Here is a 10,055-nt window from a genome sequence, read left to right on the forward strand (position 1 = left end):
AACCAAACCAGTGTAATGAGTCATTTTCACTGAAAAGATGCACAGGGTCCCCTCCAATCGCACTTCTGAACACTGGAAATATCAATTGAAAGATTACAGACTGAACTGCAAGGCAATAAATGCATTTATTTGATGTCTTAGAATTACAGTTCTGGGAATTCAGATTCAGGGGGTGATAATGCATCTCCCTATCTGATTATATGGCAAATGTGGCCAGAAGTTTGACCCGCAGGGCTGTCTGGCCCCAGCTGGAGGCAAGTAGGGTGGTGGTTCGTGTAGACTTTTTAAATATTTGCCCAAGCAAAAAAGGGTATCTGATAGTGAAATAAAAAGTGGGGATTTGATCACTGGATACATAGAAAATACACAATATAATTCTTTAGCTGGGATATGCTTATTGTAGTCTTCAATAGCCAAAAGAAAAATAAAAACTGTTTATTAAGATCACCTTACTCAAGCAGCCTTGATTTATTCTAAGCATAAAAAGCCCTTTTTAAAATAACTTGCAGTTGCTCTAATCTCAACAGCAACAAATTTATTCTCTGTTCCCAGTAACTTTCCCAGCATTGCCTGCAGGAGACACCATCATATGGCCTGATAATCAGTAGGTAGCTTTTTGAAAAACAAGCCTGAATGAGAGGAGGACTTCAAGATAACAGGAGAGATTAACCAAACAGCTTTTTCTCTTCTATTTTTTTTTTTTTTCCTTCTGCTTTCTTCTATATTCTGGACATTTCTTTGTCTATTTGGGGTTATAAAACCCAAACAACTCTTTTCACTCTGGACTAGTCTTGGAAAGATTTTTTTTCCCTCCAGTTCCTTATTGATGCATCTTCAATAAACTCACCTTGTCACCAAAGCAATGAGACTTATTTCTCTGTTTGATGCAGGATCAGTGAGGCCTGACTATTTGGAATCATGTTTTCTGATGTTAACAGTGGCAACCCAAACCATGCCCCATCTTGGGGCTTCCAAGTAAGGGCTTTTAAAGAAAAAAGAGTACATAAATTGTTTGTAAAGAATTATGATTGGTGGATATTTGGGGCTTTCCAAATTTTCTTTGTGAAGTTGGAATAGTAAATAGCTTTACTAATACTTAAACTCATATTTTGCTCAGGATACTACAAAGAAGAAACAAAAAAACAACTAAGGCAGGATAACAAACCAAAGATCCCTTGCAGTGCTGCTAAAGTTCCCTTTGCTGCAATAAATTAATCAAACTGATGCAAGCGAGTCTGCTAATCTTCTCCAGATAACCACAAACTTTGAGGTGGCTAATTAATGGACAATGATTCAAACACACTCCACTCAAGTCCTCCTGGCAGCTCACATACCCCTCATAGCTCACATAGCTCATGCCTTCCTTAAAACTCACATCTTCCTCACCCTTCTCCATCCACCCATATCCTTGCCTTATAAACTGCCTCCCCAAACCCAGCACTTTGAACAGTATCTTTCTTTTAGTTCTGCTCCATATGTCTGCTATTTTAGCTCAGTATACTTTTTCTGTACTTTGGTTTTCAGAGTCTGTTTTCAGCCTAATACCTTCAAGTTAGACAATTTGCTGATTTCTTTATCTTGCTGTTGATTCATGGTGTTCATATTTCTCAGTAACATTGTTGTTATTGGTTTTGCACTTTCGCAGTTTGCTATAGCTGGATGGTAGGTGATTAAAAGTAACTTCCTGAATGGCCTCCAGGCTCATTTTAAATCTCTTAGCCATACTAATTCCATTTTGTTTTATCACTTTTCTCAAGTGCAACTGACAAGAATGTTTGTTCTGCTAGAGTTGGGTGAAGTGTTTTACAAAGGTCAGTCAAATCAGTTCACAGTTTATCTGTAGTCTACTATATTCCTGCTAATTTTCTCTGTGTATCTTCTATTAATTATCAAAAGATGGGCATTGAAATTTTCAAACATAATTGAGGATTTGTCTATTTATCTTTGATATCTGATAGTATTTTGATGCATTCTTATTAGAGTCCTAAATATTTAGAATTTGTATATCATCTTGATTAATTGACCCCATTATCATAGTGAAAGAAAATTGTTTTGCTTAAGTAATATTCTAGGCTCTGAAATTCATCGTCTGATATTTAAATAACCTCTCAGCTTTCTTTTCACTGGTGTTAGATTGTATATCATTTCACATTCTTTTATTTCTAACATATTTGTGTCTTTATATTTAAAGTAGATTTTCTGTGGGCAGTTTATAGTTGGATTGTGCTTTCTGTATCTGTTGTGACAATCTGTCTTTTAGCTGGAGTGTTTAGATCATTTCCATATAATATGATTATTGCTATTGTTGGGTCTAAGCTTATCTTCTTGCTCATTGTTACCTATGTATACTATATTCTCTTAGGTTTTCCTTCTTTGTCTGCCTTGTCTTGGATCAATTGAATATTCTTTTTGAGTCTGTAAGGGCAAATGCAAATTAAAAATATATGAATAATAAAGGACTTAATTCTCCCAGTGGAACATAAGATCCGAGGCTTTCTCTTCCCTCACATCTCCCTTTGCATTAGTTTAGAAAATCTGTAATTGTAAATTCTCTTTTTCTTTCTCCATTTAAAATGTACTTAAAGGTATTAAAAAGTTGAATAAGTCTCTGGCAAATTTCACCACACAATAAAATCTTTGCAAAGAAGGAATTCACACCTTTGAAATGTAATAAAACAAGAAGTAGCCTTCCCCTATGTCCCAGGTTCTTAGGAATAAATTCACATAACTTCCAGAGGAGTCCTGGCTCCAAACTGTAAAATCATATCCAAAATATCTTGAGAACGTATATGTGATGGGTTGCATCTGCTTAGCCACATAAAAAGGGTGAGTTTTCTTTCCATTGTTGCGATATCTTTGTAGATCACCTGTGATGCATCACATTCTGGTTCAATGCTTATTCAATAATAAAATTGTTTTTCTTTCTGTTCTAGGTTTGGGGAGAGGTATTCTGGGTTAGGGGATATTGTTTTAAATTATATTTTCAAAGCAATTCCATCTTATCTTTGTGGGCTTATTAGTTGTAACTATTTGTTTTGCTATTTTAGGGGTTGATCACAACTACTATCAAGTGATTTTATACCACTTCAGGTATGGTATACTCTTACAATAGTATGTTTTCATTTCTCCACTTGCTGGCTTTAGGTATTGTCATATATTTTACTTCTACATATGTTATAAACAATATGCTGTTATTTTAAAAATAAGCTCCATGATCCTCATCAAGTTATATATTCTCTGTAAGTGTTCATGTTATCATTTGTGCAATGGAGGCAATAATTCCCATGAAAATGACTTAAGGACTGAGATAATGAAATTAAAATGCTCAATACAGTGTCTGATATATACTAAGCTTTGAAAAACCTTTATAAATATCATCCATATTTTTCTAAGTGAATTGATTTAATCCAGAAGAGATGTAATAAAATATTGATGTCTTGCAATCTTATGAGTACATGCATTGTATATATATTTTTTTAATTTATTGAGGGGAGGTGAGTTGAATTTTAGGGCAGATAATTCCGAGTCTATACACTTTTTACTTCTGTAACTACTCTGGGGAAAGTGCCTGGTAGAAATCAGAATAGAGGACTCCCTTTGTTTGTTTGTTTCATGACTTCCTTTAACTCTCTAATGCCTTTCAACCAAAAGCCTGGGTCCATTTTACCCTAACATAGGAGCAGTAAATTTATTTTAATTGTAATATGTTTTGCTTATTCACTTTTACTTTGCCTCCAACAACCTAAGCTTCCGTTTCAGCAAAGACAGTTCATTGCTGTTGGGTATGGCTAACGGTCCAAGGGGACCAGTGCAGAAGAAGGTCATGTACTTAATTGCTAACTGACCCCATGCACCTATTTGCTTTATTCCAATTTGTTCTTTAGAGGAAAATAGTTAGAAGTGACAGAATTTCCTGAGCTTCTCTGGGTCTGAATAACAGTCTCCTTTCTAGAGACATAGTGCCTAGAGCCTGAATAAAGCAAAATGGGAAAGTAAATTTACAGTCAGGAGGACAGAGGAATATAACCTTGGACAACTGGTTAGGATTGTTTCATGAAGTTCCTTTAAGAAATGCTTCTGGGAAAACAAATTATTATAACTTTCAGAGTCATAAAAAATTCTTATGCTCTCCTATCAGTTTATCTTTGGCAATTCCAGAGCATATTTGTTTCAGGCATAGGCTTAAAAGAGATGACTCCTAGGGTATATATGTACATACTGCATTAGCAGATAATTCAAAATGTTCTTGTTTCCTTTTGAGCATGAGAAGGTGCTGAATTGCATCAGCATTTAAAATCCTAGACCACTCTTCTGTGGAATGAATATATACTTCTCTTGGAATCCAGGAAATGCCAGGGGTAACTAAATTTTCAATCTCCTTTGAAAACATTGAGACTTTTGTCATGGAAGTGTATGGAAATCAATGCTGAAAATGATTTCGGAGAATAGACTAGATTTGCTTGAACCGCTGGTTTATAGCCTTATATTTTACAAAAGTGAGGAGACAATCTGTCACCAAATCATTTTCCTGGCCAACTTAAAAAAGTAACTTGAAGGCCACTCAGAATTGATGTGCAGGTATTCACCCTTATTATCTGTGATTTCGCATTTATTCTATTAATTTCAGGCAATAATTATGAAATGTGGCATATCACAATTTTAGAAACAATATAAGCATTCTTTTAAAATGTTTAGTTTTGCTTGTATATTATTAGCAGGGTTTATGGATTTATGCATTTAAATCCATAATTTGGATTAGGCATTTAAAATAATGAAATATTCAGATTATCAGTGCTATTGCAGCCTCCAGTCTTTGAAGAATTTCCCACCCTTTGAAAGACCATTCTCCTGAAATTGTCTACATAATCAGAATCAGGTAAGTTACATTTCTAATAAGGCACATGCCAAAATGTGTATATTTTGTGGCCATGCTTATTGACCTATAGGAAAATTCAGTTGTACAATGTTGACTGTTCGTTATAAGGAGCAAACAGAATTGCTAAACAATACTATAAAAGTGTAATTGACATTTTCACTTAATAGTAGTACAACATTTGAGTGTAATTAGCAGCAATGAATTGTATACATGAATGTGGTTAAAAGGGGAAGTTTTAGGTGCATATATGTTACTTGAATAAAAATAAAATTAAATTAAAATGGGACTGCACAACACAGTGAATCCTAATGTAAAACTATAGACTGCAGTTAATAGTGCAATTATAATAATATTTTCTCAATAATTGTAATAAAGCGACCATGCTAATGAAAGGTGTTGAATAATGGGGGCTATATGTAAACTCAATATTTTCTGCATAATTTTCTGTAAACTTACAACTTCTGTAATAAAATTGCAATGAAAAGTATAATTCAAAAAACCAAAACAGACAGACAAAAAATACTAGGATATTGATGTAATGTAAAGTGATAAAAAATTGAAGATGTGTGTGTGTTTGTATGCAGGACAAATTAATTACTAATCCCTTCATTCAACAAAAAGAAGAGGATAAGAAAAAGATGTATAATTGGGATTTACATAGCACCAGAGATTTCTTATCATAATCTCATGTTTCCCTGAATATTGTGTCCATATGCAGTATAGATGTTGAAACTCAAATTTAGAGAATCCAGTGTCTAGTCCAAGTAAGAACAGCTAGTGTGAATGGAGAAATTCAAAATAATCCTCTCTATTCCTTGCTAAAATGTAATCAGAATGATTAATAGAAAGTAAATTATATAAAACAGTTGTTGGGAATAAGGTGTGGAGATTGTCTAGATGAATCTGGATGATTATCATTTCCCACCAATTTGGAACAACTTTTTAGATGTGAAGACAACATCTATATAACATTTCAATAGCAAAAATGAAAAAGAACAAAAATTTAGCCACATTTCAGTCACATTATTTCACCAGATGTCAAACATCTGAAAATTGGAAACTCCTAGATGGTCAATGTTTTCCCCATATCATCAGAAATTTACTGATGTATATTTAGACAGAGCTTAAATGACAGTTGTTTATCATCCACATTGTTTATTTCTCCTCATCATTTCTAATTCTTTCTATATTGTGTTTGTAACAATCCCTTATATTTTTACTTCATAATTTCTTCCCTTCTTCATTCATGAGTTAAATGCTTTGAAATTCTCAAAAACACACTCATGTTTTAAAGTCAAATCTGTTTACAACCTAAAATCAGCTCAAGTATCACTGTAAGATAGTTACACCATTTGGAAATATTAGATTTGTTGATCTATACATATTGTTGTTTCAAAAAGTTCTGCATTATTGAAATTTGGCCTGTAGCACCTAGATTTGGCAGACACACCAGATCTAGGAGTAAGGTGGAAAACCCACCTGAACCTACCTAAATCCTAACCTTTGGAGGAGAATAGTACTCTGTACAGCTCCTCTGAAGTAAATTCTACCATTGCCTTTGTGAAAGTCTTGTCCTGATCATAAAGAAAATAATATAACAAAATACCTGTATAATTCATGAAATAGGTAACAGCTGTATACTTCATAACCACAATATTTGTTTTACAGTTACATTACATACTATCATCTTTTTCTTTAAACTTTTGGTGCCTATAATTGATTCTAACAGAACCCATAAATTGTATTGAATTCAACTTATTTGTGCTTTTCAGTTAGTATTTTCATTACTTATTTACATCACTAATTGCATCCATAAAAATTCTTTCTCACTAAAATGCAAACGAGAGAAAAATATTTTTTCCTAATTATTTTTCTCAATTATCAGTCATTGGCAAAAATTCTAATGTTTTCTGTATATATTTCAACAATAGTTTGTCTTGTAACATAGTCAGCAAGGTTAGTTTCCCAAGTCCAGTTTGCAGTCCTCCTCCTTATTTCAAGGGCCATAACCCCAATACAAATCAAGCAGCTCACAAATTAGCCCTTTTTCTTTTTTAATGCAACCATATTTCTTGATCATATGCATGCGGAAAATTCAAACAAGTGATCCATATCATGCTGGGATAAGGGAACATGACGTAAAAAGAAAACTCTGCTATGAATAAAGAATGCATCTGAAAATTAACCATAAAATGAATTTCTGCATTGTTATATTAATGTTCCTTGTTGTATAAATCTTATAATTAACAATAATAGGACATTTTCTCTTTTGGAAGTAGAAATATTTTCATATTTTCAAAACTGAAAATCATAGATCTTTAGTGGCATCAGTATAACAGAGTATTTGAAAAAATAAAAACTATTAGAGAATCCAACTATGATTCCAAAGAGCAAATATATTCAATAGTAATAATTCATGGTTGAATTCACATGAGAATTTTTATATGAATATGATCATGCCATAAATATTGTCATTCAAATGCATGTTTTCTTTTTTTTTTTTCGCCAGGATCTCAACTATTTGTATATTACATAGAATAAATGTTATACATGGAAATTTGGAGGAACATTTCAGAATTTATTCTTTTGGGGCTTTCTTATGACAAGAACATACAAATATATTGCTTTGTGCTCTTCTTATTTCGTTATGTTGCCCTTCTGGTGGGAAACCTTCTGATCCTTATCTCCATTAGATGCAGCCCTCTTTTTCAACAACGCATGCACTATTTCCTCATCCATTTATCCTCCACGGACATCTGCTATACCTCCAGCATTACACCCAAACTGATAAGTGACTTGTTAGTGGGGACAAAAACCATCTCCTACAACGATTGCATGTTACAGGTCTTTTCCATGCAGTTCTTCAGAATGATTGAAATCTTCATCCTTACAGTCATGGCCTTTGATCGTTACATTGCCATCTGCAAACCTCTCCACTACATGACTATCATAATAAGACAAGATGCTGTCTTCTAGTCTTAGCTGCTTGGGCTGGTGGGGCTGTCCATTCTTTCTCCATGACTTCTATAATAATATGATTGCCCTTTTGTGGCCCCAATGAAATTGATAACTACTATTGTGATATTTTCCCTTTACTGAAAGTTGCCTGTACTGATACCTACTTCATTGGTGTCCTTGTGGTTGCCAATTCTGGAATGGTTGCATTAGTAACCTTTGTCCTCTTATTTGGGTCTGATGTCATTATTATTCACCTTAAGAAACCACTCAGCTGAGGGAAGATGCAAAGCTCTATCTACCTGTGGGTCTCACATCACTGTGGTAGTCTTATATTTTGGGCCTTCAATCTTTGCCTACCTCAGACCACCTACTATTTACCCTGAAGATAAAATATTTGCTCTTTTTTACACAATCATTGCCCCTATGTTCAATGCTTTAATCTATACCCTGAAAAATACAGAGATGAAAAAGGCCATGAAAAAGGTTTGGTGTCAAAAGATACTATCAGAAGAAAAATGTAATTGATTTGTACTACTCACTATGCTAAACAGGTTTATGCAGTAGTAAATGTGGTCTTGTAATTAGAGAGCCCTATTAGCTGTCAGATCAGTGTAGTCAGCTCCTTCATTTCAAATGTCAGAAAGGCTGAGGTGGAGAATTATGACTCAAGGGACAACTTCACTGGTGTGACTGAGCTGCATGGGGCATATCTGTATTAAAAATATTGTGGGCTAAAGAAAGGGTTTTTTCATATTGTGCAGTCACTTCTGAGGCTGAAGGTGAATTTTAATCAAAATTTGCATGTGTTCATTTTACATAGCAACCAGACAACTTGACCTTCTGTAGAAATGGAGGAGATAAATTGTGGTTTTAAGAATATATATATATATATATATATGTGTGTGTGTGTATATATGTATATATATGTATATGTATATGTATATATATATATATATATATATATATATATATATATATATATAACTACTTGAGGTTTATTTGCTGAAAGGATATTTTACAATTTTATATGGAGGTGCTATGAAATAAATATATAATGAAGACATCTGCATCATGAAATATGGTTTAAAGTTTGAAGGAAGTGGAATGGCCATTCATTTCCTCTGAGATCTCCAGAGTCCTGCAGTCCACCTCCTCTACCCCCTGACCAACACAAAGTGTTATAGGCAGGAGGAAATAAGTATGTGAAGGGTCTGTTGGCAGCTGATATTTCTGTTGTAGTGTTAATCACATTCAAGTATTCAGAATGTGGAAAAGCAGGGTGAGAAAATCAATAAATCTTATCACTTTCCAATGGAACTCCATTAAGTGAATGGCTGTAAGACCTGGCATTTAGGAAAAAAATCTGCTGTTTTCAACTTATCCTGATATATTGACATGATAAATTAATTCAATCACCTTCAAGTGGGCAAGGAATATGGCCAAGGGAAATGATGTAAAATATTTTTCCTTTTGCATATATGTGTATATATATATATATATATATATATATATATATATATATATATATATATGTCTGTATACTCTTTCCTTGTGAGAGAAAAGAAATGAATTTTATGTGGTATTAAAATATTTTAAAAACCATGGAACATATGTTGATATTGTGATGCATACATTTGTGGGAGACTTTTCCTAGGAGAACCAGGAGAAAATGTCAGAAAATAAATAGGACCTATACAAAAAAGAAGGGAAACCATAAGAAGATGGGCAATTGTATAATACTAAAAAGTGATATATTTGAAAAACATAATCACTATCTAAAAAAATAATTGTAGCAGCAATAAAAAATGAAGGAGAATGAAAGGGAGAGAAAATGATGTGGGAGGCAAATCATAGCAGATTTCTATTAAAAGAGGGATTACATAAATTGTCCTATAGGTGAATTACTAATAGATAAATGGATATTGTGCTGGGTTAGACCACTTCTCTTATATGTCAAGTATTAGTTAACAATGCAGCAATTCTACAGTTTAGAAGCGAAAACTACTGTGAATATAAATATTATTCTGAGTCCAGTTGTCTTTCAAATATGCAGGAAAGAAAAAGCACCCTCACATTTGTTTGGCTTCATAATATGTACTACCTATAGGTTAAAATAAAAAGTGGGATTTTTTATTGTATAATTTGATTTTTCATTGATGCCAATTTAATATTGACATAGTATTTTGTAATTAAGTTTTTATATCAAATCACCAAAGAAATT

General features: G+C 33.3%; 1 pseudogene; it reads left to right on the forward strand.

Annotated features, from left to right (window-relative positions):
* Positions 1 to 7,426: 7,426 nt before the first annotated feature.
* LOC119509451 lies at positions 7,427 to 8,359 on the forward strand (annotated as a pseudogene).
* The last annotated feature ends 1,696 nt before the right edge of the window (positions 8,360 to 10,055 follow it).

This window comes from Choloepus didactylus, chromosome 14 (assembly GCF_015220235.1).
Source record: "Choloepus didactylus isolate mChoDid1 chromosome 14, mChoDid1.pri, whole genome shotgun sequence".
In the NCBI taxonomy this organism is placed as follows: Eukaryota; Metazoa; Chordata; class Mammalia; order Pilosa; family Megalonychidae; genus Choloepus; species Choloepus didactylus.